The sequence below is a fragment of the Salmo trutta genome, chromosome 6 (genome assembly GCF_901001165.1).
Source record: "Salmo trutta chromosome 6, fSalTru1.1, whole genome shotgun sequence".
Lineage (NCBI taxonomy): Eukaryota > Metazoa > Chordata > Actinopteri > Salmoniformes > Salmonidae > Salmo > Salmo trutta.
In genome coordinates, this window is record NC_042962.1 from 28,837,848 (window position 1) to 28,851,453 (window position 13,606).

Below are 13,606 nucleotides of genomic sequence, written 5' to 3' on the forward strand. Positions count from 1 at the left end.
CATAATGAGGCAATGAAAACCAGGTGTGTGGGAAAACAAGACAAAACAAATGGAAAAATGAAAAATGGATCGGCGATGGCTAGAAGACCGGTGACGTCGACCGCCAAACACCGCCCGAACAAGGAGAGGAACCGACTTCGGCAGAAGTCGTGACACCTTCAGACCATCGGCAGGCGAATACTGATAAGCAGATCTAAAACAGAATTGCAACAAGCTCCTCGTCATACATGGAAGAAAGGGAAAATGTTTTCCGACCAACGTTGCATTATTTTGCCCTTCTCTTTCAATACTGGTATCAAATTAACTCCTCTGAGAACTTTCTATGGCTTAAGTACTCCGTGTATTGACCTTTTCATAATCCAAAGAGGCTGCTTGTTACAGGTGTTTTCCCAGCATTCAGCGAGGAACATAGGACTCATTACTGGTACATGTACAGCGTGTGCTGTTCTTTAAACACACACACACACACACAAACGCACCAGTATCACTTAGGGGCATATGTACAGTCACAGAAATCTTCAGCCATAGTGAGTATAGGTCTACATGTCCTACCTTTTTTTTAGCATGTTTGTGCCTGATAGAGATTTTCCCAGCATGAGAGCTCTCATAGGCCCACTGGGGAATAGTGTGATTACTAGGCAGAATAACTAGAGCAAAGCATTATCGTCCCTCTTTCCCCGTCACATGCCTCCTACAGTAGGAGTAGCAGTAATGTGCGTGTGCACGTGTGCGTGTGTGTGAAGTGTGCAGTGTGCAGCGACATTCAGAACTCTTGTTTGTCAGGGAATAGATTAGCTTCACAGTGGAATGCTGGCATTTGAGGGACTTTTTTCAGGGGGGTGCTTTAAACGCTGTGTGAACTCTCTTCGTCGAAATGTTACACTTGTAACAATTGAATTGGTCAATGGATCGCAACTACATTGACAGCAAGGCAGAATTGATTTATGAATCCTAAACAGGTCTTTTGAGGGGATCATTTGTTACAGTTATTCTTCATAATGGTTGGCTATTTGTTAGTGTTGTTACTACTTACAGGAAATCGAACAATTAGCTCCATTGTTACGAGCTGTAAGTACCTGAAGTAAGACAGAGGCTGTCATGTAAATTAAACACTGTGTTCTAATTTCTATGCACGCACAAATTGTCTAGAAGTATGCTGAGGCAGACGTTTGTTATTTGCAATACATTTAGACATTTTTTTCAACTATTCAACTAACCCTATGAAATATTTTTCCGCCAGCCTGAGAGAGAGTCACTCAGCTCCAGGTGTATCCGATAACTTTAGAGTGGAACAGCTTTTTCACCTGGGCTAGTCCATATTCATCCACCTGTGAGCCATGATCCATCCAATCCTGTTAGCTGTGAGCACTCTCCACCATCCTGCTTCTGTTTTCCTTCCCTCTCCTCCCCGCTATCAGGCTGAAGCAATTCCCGGTCGCACAGTTTCCAGCCAGGGAAGTTAAACAGGTAGATTTGCAATCTCACCTGTCACGTTGCAGCTGCTACCTCATCCTGCCTGCAACTCACTGTCTGTGCGTGTCAATGCAACCATGTTAATATCCTCTTACTAATGCCCTTTTATGTAGCTTATAGTTTGTCAATGTCCACCAAACCACCATGCAAATGCATAGAAAAACCTAATCCATTTGACCCATCGAGCTCTCATCAAAAGTAGTGCTCTATAAAGGGGATAGGGTGCCATTTGGGACAAATCCAGAGTGCCTCAGCCCATTTGTTTCTCCCCTCTGCCATAACAAATCTCTCCTGACTAATTTCCTGGGCCTACATTCCTGCCCAGGATTTGGGGGAGATTACCATTCTGCCGCCGACGCCTCTGTAAGATTTTAATCCCACTGGTACCTATTATGACTGAACAGTGTGTTGCTGGCAGGGCTTACACGCAGCTAGCTGCTTGACTCTGGGTAGGGACAAGCAGAACAAGCAGGGTTACTGTCTGTGTGTGCTTGCCTTTACCTTTCACACTGAAAGATCAAGGCGGTGGCTCGCTTATCTGGTTTTATGTGACAGGAGGAATACTCTATAGTACTACAATACAGAGTTCAACTTCAGTTAATGATTGGTTGACTTTGGAAAGAGTTTTAAAAGGTGGTTTTCAACTCGTTTCCACACAGTCACGATGAAGCTGACACGGTATATCTCTGTGTTTGTGATCGCACAGTTATGTATCATAGGGAGTGTAAACTGCGGAAACATATTAGTTTGGCATACTGAAGGCAGTCACTGGATCAACCTCAAGCCTATATTGGACACTCTGATTGACAGAGGACACAGTGTTACAGTGCTGGTGCAGAGTGCCTCTGTATACATGGACCCCACGGAAAAGGCTCGCTTCAGCTACGAACCATTCAACGTCTCCATCTCAATGCAAGAGATGAGCGATTTCTTTGAGGAGTTCATCCACTTTCACATGTACGAGATAGACTACCTGAGCTACTTGCAGATCCATTGGAAGGGGTATCATATTTTAAAAAGAGAATTAAAGTTTTCCATACAGATATGTGACGGACTACTGAGGTCAGAGACCGTCATGAGGAGACTGAGAGAGGCCAAGTATGATGTTCTGTTATCCGATCCAATCTACCCCTGCAGTGACCTGGTGGCTGAGGATCTGGGCATTCCTTTGGTCTACACCCTGCGTTTCTCTATTGCCCACATGTGGGAGAGGCTCTGTGGGCAGCTGCCTTCTCCACCATCCTTTGTCCCTGGTGCCATGATCAAGTTAACTGACGAAATGAGCTTCACTGAAAGACTGTTGAACTTCCTCTTCTATGCGTCCCAGGACATAATAGCATACGGTTATTGGCAAGACATAGACGCCTACTACAGTGAGATTCGAGGGAAGCCTTCGACCTATTGTGAGGTGATGGGCCAAGCTGACTTGTGGCTGATCCGGACATACTGGGACTTTGACTACCCTCGTCCTTTCCTCCCTAACTTCAAGTTTGTGGGGGGAATCCACTGCAAGCCTGCCAAGCCCTTACCAGAGGACATGGAGGAGTTTGTGCAGAGCTCTGGAAAAGACGGCATTGTGGTGTTCACCCTCGGGTCCATGATAAAGAACCTCACCACAGAGAAAGGGAACATGATCGCCTCAGCCCTGGGGAAGATTCCCCAGAAGGTCCTGTGGAGGCTCAGTGGGGAGAAGCCTGAGACCCTGTCCCCCAACACCAGAGTCTTGGACTGGATCCCGCAGAACGACCTGCTGGGTCACCCCAAGACCAGAGCCTTCATCACCCACGGTGGAACCAACGGCATCTATGAGGCCATCTATCACGGGGTCCCCATGGTGGGAATTCCTATGTTCGCTGACCAGCCAGACAACATGGTCCACATGAAGGCCAAGGGGGCCGCGGTCGTCATGAACTTCAACACCATGAAAACCCAGGATCTGGTGGATGGACTCAACACTGTGATCAACGAGCTGTCGTATAAGGAGAACGCCTTGAGGTTGTCCAGGATACACCATGACAGGCCCATCAGTCCCAAGGATGAGGCAGTGTTCTGGATAGAGTTCACCATGAGAAATAAAGGGGCCAAGCACCTGAGGGTCCAGGCCCACGAGCTCACCTGGTACCAGTACCACAGCCTGGACGTGTTCGCTTTCCTACTGGCCATCGTGATGCTGCTCACCCTCCTATTCATCAAAACATGCCTCTTCTGTGTCCGGAGGTGCTGTTACGGAACAAAGTCTAAACGGAAGACAGAGTGACAGGTTCAACACCAGCAAACTTCCATATTTTTCTGTCCTTAAATGTCTTTCTCCTTGTAAAGTGTTGAGACCAGGCTTTATAGTCTTACACTGTACATTTTTCTCAGATTATTCAGTTCATTTCCATTTGACTTTATCCCTTTCTTCATGTTATTGAAATTGATAGGCTTGATATGAATATAATTAAGTAATTGCTTAAAATTTCCCTCTGTAACATTGTCTGGAATTCTTGTCATTTTTAAGTAACCCATTACACTCAAGATCCTTCCACAACAGACACAAGAGAAAACAATAGATTTTACAGAAGGAGTGAGAGCAGTTAAGAGGGAAAGAAAATAAAGAGACAGCAAAGAGGTGGGAGTGGGAAAGACCACAAAAAATGGGACTCAATGAGCCGGTGAACACTGCAGTAATACACCAAGTTGCTCAATTAGACACAAGAAATCCCCCCACATTGAGTCATCATATAGACTTGGCCATGCTGACAGTCTCAGACTGGACAGTGTGTTTTGTGTTGGGTTTGAAATTGCAGTATCTGGTGTCAGGGCTAAAATCGAACATTGACCGCAAACAAGTCTCTGACCTTTGAATGGAGTTACAAACTTCAGCTGATGACATGTTGAATTTCTGCCTCTAGGTGGGATAGTGGCCTTTGTGTGTGCGCGTGCTCTTATATGTGGCCTATTTCCTACGCATTTGTGAATTGGAAATGTGTTTTTTGCACCTCCCAACTCCCCCTGAGATACCCTCGGAGAATGGGGTCACTGCCAGGGTCTGCCATAATGGAGCAATTAGGGTTAAGTGCCTTGTTCAAGGGCACATCCGACAGATTTTTTCACCTTGTCGACTCGGGAATTTGAACTAGCGACCTTTCAATTACTGGCCCAATGCTCTAATCGCTAGGCGTACCTGCAGCCTATGTGTGTGTGCGTGTGTGTACGTGTGTGTCCGCAGCATGTTCACAACAACAAGAGGGAAATTCTGACCTGTATTGAGTAGCATGAAATCCATACTCTAATCTTTGACATACTCCAGCTATAGAAAACCCCTTCCCCTCGTTAAGGCCACGTGAGGGTAAACCCTCCTCAGAAGACCTCTAATGATTTCCTGTATCAAAACATTAAAGACTACGATTCTGAAAGAGCTCAAATTCAGGAGGTATTGATTTGAATTAGTAATCCTCTTCGCTAAGCCCTTAATAATGTGCGTACTAAACACCCCACATGCTTGACTAATGCAGAGGGAAGCTCAGCAGCACACCTCTCTCACCACTTTCTATCATCTCCGGCAGCTCGTCTGCTGCTTCCGATTCCATTGAACATAATTGCCCGTGTTGATGATTGAGTAGGTGGAGATTGAGCACACTGCATACTAAAGATGACTAATTGCCTAAGTGGCACTGGAACTGTCAGAAGGGCATCAACAACAACAAAAAAACGCTAAAACATACAGAGTGACTCACTCCAAGTAGACTAAGTAGAAATGTTGAGCTGTTGGCTACACTTGAAAAAAATAAACACATAATTGTTTGGCTATTATGTGAGCCTCTTAATCAGGGAGACCAGCTTCACATTCTGCATTTTACATATAGTACTTCAATTATATTTATTACAGCGCATACGGTATTGAGTACCACAGTATGAGTCATAAAACCCGGTAATGGTTCCTATAATTTTTTCACCATTCATTTTTCAATCTGGAATTTTAGAACTACATCATATAAGGTCTGTTTGTGTAGGCTTACCCTGGTGTGACGTTTTGATAACCGTGCAAATCCCTCGGACAAGGTAACTTCTATCAATAACAAGGTGAATGCACCAATTTGTAAGTCGCTCTGGATAAGAGCGTCTGCTAAATGACGTAAATGTAAATGTAATAAGCTTTGCAAATATTTATTTTTTTGTCAATTGAGGCGAATATATTGATAAAACTCAGCTTCTCCGAGAGAGAATTACACGGCTATCAAAATGTCACGCCAAGGTAAGCCTACACCATATACACAATTCATTTGATTTTCTGGTAAAAATTCACAATGTGAAAAATGAATGGCGGGTCCTGAGTTTACCAAACATTAGGAACATCTTCCTAATATTGAGTTACTCTACAAGGTGTCGAAAGTGTTCCACAGGGATGCTGGCCCTTGTTGACTCCAATGCTTCCCACAGTTGTGTCATGTTGGCTGGATGTCCTTTGGGTGGTGAACCATTCTTGGTACACACGTGAAACTGTTAAGCGCAAAAAAAAACAGCAGTGTTGCAGTTCTTGAAACAAAACCGGTGCGCCTGGCACCTATTACCATACCCCGTTCAAAGGCACTTAAATATTTTGTCTTGCCCATTCACCCTCTAAATGGCACACATACACAACCCATGTCTCAATTGTCTCAAGGCTTAAAAATCCTTCTATAACCTGTCTCCTCCCCTTCATGTTTACTGATTGAAGTGGATTTAACAAGTGACATCAATAAGGGCTCATAGCTTTCACCTGGATTCACCTGGTCAGTCTATTTCATGGAAAGAGCAGGTGTTCTTAATGATTTGTACACTCCGTATAGCGTATACTGTATATACGGTATAGAGTTTCCAGGGAGGAAGGGAGGAGGCCATTCCCCCCAGTTACAGATAATAAACTAGTGCTAATAAGGCCCTAGCCACTATAATGAGTCAAAGTATAGTGGCTGAGGACATTCCTGCTCATTTCACCCATTTAACAAAACAACTATCTGCCTCCTAGTTACAGCCCACTCACAGCTCAACTATGGTCATTAAAGTAATGAGAGACAGCACAGGCTTAATGACTTGCTACCCGGATGGTTTGGTTTGTCGGTCAAAAACACTGTGTTGTCAGTAGGGCGTTTTTTCACAACCATCTTCGGAAACTGACAAGGAAACTGACAAAACGTAGGGAACCTAAGAAGGAAAAACGGTTGTTATCACAGTGGACCACAATTGTGCACTGAGTGACTCAGTGGTGAATGACGCTCGCAAGTGGTCATTCAGAGATAGGCACATGGCTGAGTTGAGCTTCGTAACAACTCCCATGGTTTACTATAACAGGGTCTGTTTCCCCTCCATGGAAACGACAACACATTGAGAGTCCCCCCAGGCGTCCAGACTTAGTCAGAGGAAAGTGCCTCCCTAACCCACCTCACTGTGTTTATTTCACATATTTGAATGAGTGACAGGAAATTTGCCAAGTACCACAAAGTTCGCCTGCCAATATTACTCCAGCCACAGCTGTTTGCTAACACACTCTTTGTGTGGCTAGTGCCACACAACATTTCAATAATAGGCTCAGATCAAGCACAACACTTTGACATTACCCATTACCCATCTAAACAAGCAACTAGCTCAAGAGTAGAGTCTGCGATCAGGGGCTTATGTGCCAACAGCTTCTTGTTTACAGATAGAATACGGAGAAACGTGCAATTCATACATCCAAGACACTTATGTATCTCTCCGTCTAATGATGTCCATTAATTTTTAGAACTCCATGGGAAAACTGAATACATTTGGAGAATTCTTGGGCGGCAGTAGGAACTGTGTGCTGCTGATGAATTCGGAACAGGTTGCTTTGTCATCTACGGGCTGTTGATTTTCACCCAGATCTCTGCCAAACTGTTTCTTAACAGTCTTCCAACAGCTGCTCACACTCATCCATGGCACAAGAGGCAGGTACACTTAACAACCAGACGGATTCAACATTGTTAAATAAACTGATTCAACGTTCTAAAAAATTCTCTGTCCTGTTTTGAAAAATATGAACTAATGTACAGTGTCCATGTTAGGACAGCTTCGGTCTCAGGAGGTCTATTTTCCGAGGGGAATATTCTTATTCTAAGGAATATTCTTATTCTAAGCAGACACAAACTATCGAATAAAGATACAGTAGAATACCATGTTGTTTAAAATAGATGGGACCAGGAAACAAGGCGTTTTTTAGTATGCAGATGGTGTACTGTATCAGACTATATGACAGACAGTTTTGGTTCAGCTCTGAAATGGAACACAAACACAGACAATCAGATTTACAGGGAGGAATAGGTCCATTCTCAGTCGTTCCCCTGTGAAATGACAACATTGCTTTATGTCAGGAGTTTCCATTTCTGTGCTGTCTCAACTGACACACTGACTAATGATAATGTGTGCTGCACATTCTAAAGAGGCTTTGTTTGATACATAGGAATCAGTGCTTGAAGTGGAAAGAAATAGGTGCTGGCACTTTTTACATTTAGGTGCCAGTACTCATCATATTTTAAGCCAATATTCTATAAGAGGTGCCAGTACTCGAGCAGTATAAAATTATAAAATTATAAGTGCCCGTAATCAGTACTTGTTGTGTTCCAGCCCAATTCAAACACTGACAGGAATTAATTTCTGTAATATTTAGTGCATGGTGGAAATGTAACCTATTATCTGTGTTTGTTAACACCTGGATATTTACGCCCCCTCTGGCTCAGTTCACCACTAAACACAATCTTTTGTGGTGGACGTAAGAGGTTAAAGTGAAACTCCATGAATGGATTTGTATATTATATAAAGTACTGCCTCTTCATATCCTATCTCTCCCCAGGAGATAGATGGGTATTACACATCTCTCCATTTTTCTCTCTCCTCTCATCAAAGCGTTGCCTTCTACCCTGAATGGCAATGTTTGCCTTCGACTCCTTGCTGCCATGGTAACGCCAGCAGAGTGACTGGATTCTAAATTGGCGGAGATAGTGAGGGGGCGTGACCTTCGCGCTGTCTGTTGCACACATACACACGCACGCGCAGGGATAATGCCAGAGATCACCCAAATGTGTCTGATTGTTTAATAACAATTTTCCTCCCTGAGTCATTACCTGCAAACACAGACATTCATCAGCTCTGAAGAGTGTTGAGTATTGACTGAGATAGACACACAGCCATTGCCTCCAAGGGTAAACTCCCTCCCTCTGATACCCTTCACTTTGAGAGAGGGAGAGGGTGTAGTGTAAAGTGTGTGTGTGGGTGTGTGTGTGTGTGTGTCCCTCTGGTGCTGCGGTACATAGAAGTGAATAATGATTTATGTCTACATGTTTGGAGCTGTCAGGGAAATGCCAGAACATCATGACATTCCAGCAGAGCCTCCCGGCTGCTCCAAATTACCCCTTCATTCATAATCTGGTAACCTGACTCTCTCGTACTCTCTCTGGCTGCGTCGCAAATGATACCCTATTCCCAAGATAGCACACTACCTTCGACCAGGGCCCATGGGCCCTTCTCAGGGAGGATTCACTATCTAATTTATAATCCAGCTCAAATTGGAAACTAATTTGTAGTTCTGTCAGAAGGAACAGAATGGGAACTGAGCCTTATTTCATCTGTGGTCTGTGAGAGAGGAGAATTCTGATATTCTAAAGGGGGCTTTGATTCTAGGGAGGCAACATAGACGCTAGAGGAAAGATGAATGAACTGACGTTAGCTAGCCATTGATGAGTATTTAAGCACACTGCAATACCAAGTTTGACAATTAGTCTCAGTCCACCAAACTTGCTGGTGGACAGGCATAGTCACAGAGGTGATGTGGCTCAGTTGGTAGAGCATGTTGTTTGCAACGCCAGGGTTGTGGGTTCGATTCCCACGGGGGGCCAGTACAAAACAAAAATATACAACAAATAAAAATGCATGAAATGAGATGTATGCATTCACTACTGTAAGTCGCTCTGGATAAGACCATCTGCTAAATGACTAAAATGAAATTAAAAAAAGTTAAATGAAAGAGATGGCGAGACAACAAGCTCTCCTTTTCCAGTGACAGATGCACAAATTATGCCACATATGCCTGTGCCGTGTGTTTTCTTTCAGGCTCGTCCTTGAGTTTCTCTTCCCCCCCCCCCACTTGAAAGGAGGCTACGTGATTCACGCTTCTCTCACACCTCTGTGGAAGTAGCCACTGGCAAAAAGTGACAAAGCTCTTTGGAGGAATATTGAATGTGATTCCCGACTCAGGAGCCAGACGATAGCCTAGGCTGCAAACAGGGGCCCGCAAAAAAAGGGAAGAGAGAAAAGGGTGTTAGCTAAAACCTGAGTAGGCTATACTGGGATTAGTACCTGCACAACACAAACAGGGCTGAGGCACACCAGGCCAGAACTGTTAATGCTCTTGCTCTTTACACACATGCATGCACACACACACACACGCGCACACACAGCAATGGCATTTAGAGTGGATGGTGCCATTCTGTGGCCGCCAGAGTATGGTGAGCCAAATAGAGGGCTGGTTGGGAGAGCTTATGCCTAGAGGCACCAGGGGGCTCATTGACCATAGCTGGACCAATTCACTTTCCATTGGGAGCCCTCTCATAGCCTCATTGAGCCAAGTAAACACACACACATACAGATGCATTGGCACACACACTCACACACGGGTGTACACACGCACGCACACGCACGCACGTACACACACACACACACACACACACACACACACACACACACACACACACACACACACACACACACACACACACACACAGACCTACCCCAGCTCTATATTAAGTGACTGATTTATATCCATTTGCTTTCCATTTGCAGTGAGATTGCACAGTAAACCACATCCTGCCACAGTCTTTCAGCACCAGCCCACCACTATCCATCTCGCACTGAACAGGCCTATGCTGCATGGGGAGAATGGATGGTCTCCCAAATGAGATGTCTCACTCCATTCCTGTTGCCTGAAAGCATTAAAAAAGAAACCTTATTTTCGACCTGCAGAGTATGTACAGAATGTGAATACATAACCCAAAATGTGTCTTGATTCCCTTTCCAAAACAAAAGCAAGTTCCCTTCCAAACTACTGTCAAATTGATTGATGGTAAGTTCATGTTAGATGAAACGTATTTTTTTTTCTCAAGTAATACAATAATAGAATAAATTGTACGGTTAGCCCTCATAAAATGCATGTTTGAGTGTTCATAGTTCACTTGGGTTACATTCCAGTCTAAGCAAGGTTTCCAAAATTGCCATTGTTTTTCACTCTGCCATGTCTCCCTTTGCTGGACTTTCAGTCGATCTCCGATCCTCCGATATTTATGCTTAGTAAAGAAGAGAAACACTACATCACTAATATCGTAGTCCTACCTGTACCTTATTTGTTTCTATTTTCCCATGCTTACCTGTCAGGTACCACCTATTTGGCATGTCATGTATACAGGGCCTAGTGAAAGTGTACACACCCCTTACACAGTCTTCACAATTTTCTGCCTTAAAATTTTATCTAAAAAGGGATTAAATAAATGTAAAAAATCCTACAAATCTACACAACTTGCTCCACAAGTGAAAGAAAGTTATAGAAAATAAAATAACAAAGATGTCTTGATTGCATATGTCTTCACACCCCAGACTTAATGCTTGGTGGAAGCACCTTTGGCAGCCATTAGAGCTGTGAATCCTTTTGAATAAGATTCTCCAAAAACTCTTAGGGCAACATATATACATTGCGTTTGTCAAAATTGCTCAAGCTCAGTAAACTTTCTTGGGAATAATTGATAGACAGCAATATCCAAACATTGTCTCAGATTTTTAATCACATTTAAGTCAGCACTGAGACTATACCACTCAGAAAGCCATCTGGTGTATCTTTGGCATAAACATTTGTGTAGTTGTCTTGCTGAAAAATACAACTCTATCCCAGGGTTAGGTTTTCAGAATACTGAGGCGGCTTTTCCTCTAACTTATTACCTGGGCTTGGCTCCATGTAATATTTAATTGGATCCTGACATACTCCCCAGTCCTTGCTGATAACAAGCATAACATGATGATGCCACCACAATACTTGAAAATACAGAGGGTTTCACTCTGTGTTGTGTTCTTTTGGATTTGACCCCACATGAACTTCACATGTGATCACGTGATGTTAATGTTAATGTGATAACATGAAACTACACGTGACAACAGTGTATATATATATATTTATATAGTAAAGGCCAAATATATATATATATATATATATATTTGGCCATTACTACTATAGTCCATAGAAACGCATTGAATAACACATTCATAAATGGCAAAACAAACTGTCAAAAAATAAATCATAAGGAATAAGGTTTTGAAGTGTCTGTCTTATATCAAGGAGAGATAAGAAAGCTCAGGAAATATATTTAACCCCTTTTTTTGATGGCACAAAACTACTTCCATACTTCCATTTTTTATCGATACCAGGCAGTGGTGTAAAGTACTTTAAAGTACTACTTAAGTCGTTTTTTGGGGTATCTGTACTTTACAATTTATATTTTTGACTACTTTTACTTCACCACATTCCTAAAGAAAATAATGTATTTTTTACTCCATACATTTTCCCTCCATACATGTTTTTTTGTGAGAAGACTGATTTTCGGGATGTCTCCTTGGTCTGACAAACAGTGCTGTAGCTCTGCCACTTTCCACCGCAGATGCGGTATCTCTAGTTAAAAAAATACGGATTTTGATGGGGATTTTTTATTATGTTCATTAGATTGACGGGTGCATCAATCGACTCTTCAGGATAAAAACTTCCACTATCGTGAAATACGTTGCACACATAGGCACTCATACAAAACAATATCCCCCATAGCAGGTGGGAAAAAGGACACACTAAGTATGATCCCCAATCAGAGGTAACGATTATCAGCTGCCTCCAATTGGGAACCATACACACACACCAACATAGAAATATAATACCTAGAAACCCCCCTAGTCACACCCTGACCTATTACACCATAGAGAACCCCGAGGGCTCTCTATGGTCAGGGTGTGACACAAATAAAACTTCTAGACAGGCCCCCTTACAGTCATTCACTCTACTTGGACACAGCCACAGGCTTGCCAATTTCTTTTTTTAAACAAACAAAATATCGGAAGAAATCGAATGGGACAAAAACACACCAGCATAAATAATGTGTTGGCAAATGTACCAGCACTGCAGTTTCCTTACAACTGCCCATTGTGACTTACTGTAGACAAACCCCTTACATTTATTGATGTACTTCTGGAAATGAAATACTATAGTATAGCCCTGTTTATACGTGGTGCTATAATTCACCCTTTGTCCTGATATTGTCCACATTTTTAGACAGGTGTAGACGGTAAAAGACACATTGTGATCTGATTGTGATCTGATATTCCTTACCACCTCCAGATGTAGCAAGGCACGCATTGTTTCTGGATATCAATCAAGTGTAAACAGATCTGGATGGTCAAACCATTTAAATCATCATTATACTGGCCTCTAAAATCATTGACAGGTAGCACCATTGATTTATGGCATCAGTAACTGTGTTAAAATAAATAAATCCAGATTATTTTGAAAGAATATCTGTCAAATAATTTGCATACAGGGAGGCACCAGCTAATGTGGTCACAATGCGGACACGGTGGATGGATGAGAGACACATTTTAATAGACGTGACAAACCTTGATCAAACTGGATCATATTGATCAGATCACAAAACACACGTTAGCTCAAAGTGTAAGGAAAGTTTATGTGTGGACTTCAGATTCCCTCAGCACAACAAGCAGGTCCAAACCAACAGAAAGGGTTTAGAGGGGCAGTCTGGGATAAAGAACCACATGAAAATATATAAATACATTTATTTCACTAGGGCGAGGTAGAGCAGTATAAACACAGAACTTTATCTCTGGCAGAATAAAATGGGAAACCAACTCAAATCTTCTTCTCTTTTCCTGGATATCTTTAAAGTGAGCCACCAATCTCTCAAGTGCTGTCATAAGAGGTTTGACTTAACTCGTTTTACTGATTCTCTCTCTCTCTCTCTCTCTCTGTAGTTACAGAATGTGACAATAAAACATATTTTTTTATATAGCTGTATTTTGTATTTTTTTTAAGCATCAGTGGAAAATGACTTTCATGCGC

General features: G+C 42.7%; 1 pseudogene; it reads left to right on the forward strand.

Moving 5' to 3' along the window:
• The first annotated feature begins 2,090 nt into the window (after positions 1–2,090).
• On the forward strand, positions 2,091–3,949 carry LOC115195814 (UDP-glucuronosyltransferase 2A1 pseudogene; annotated as a pseudogene).
• The last annotated feature ends 9,657 nt before the right edge of the window (positions 3,950–13,606 follow it).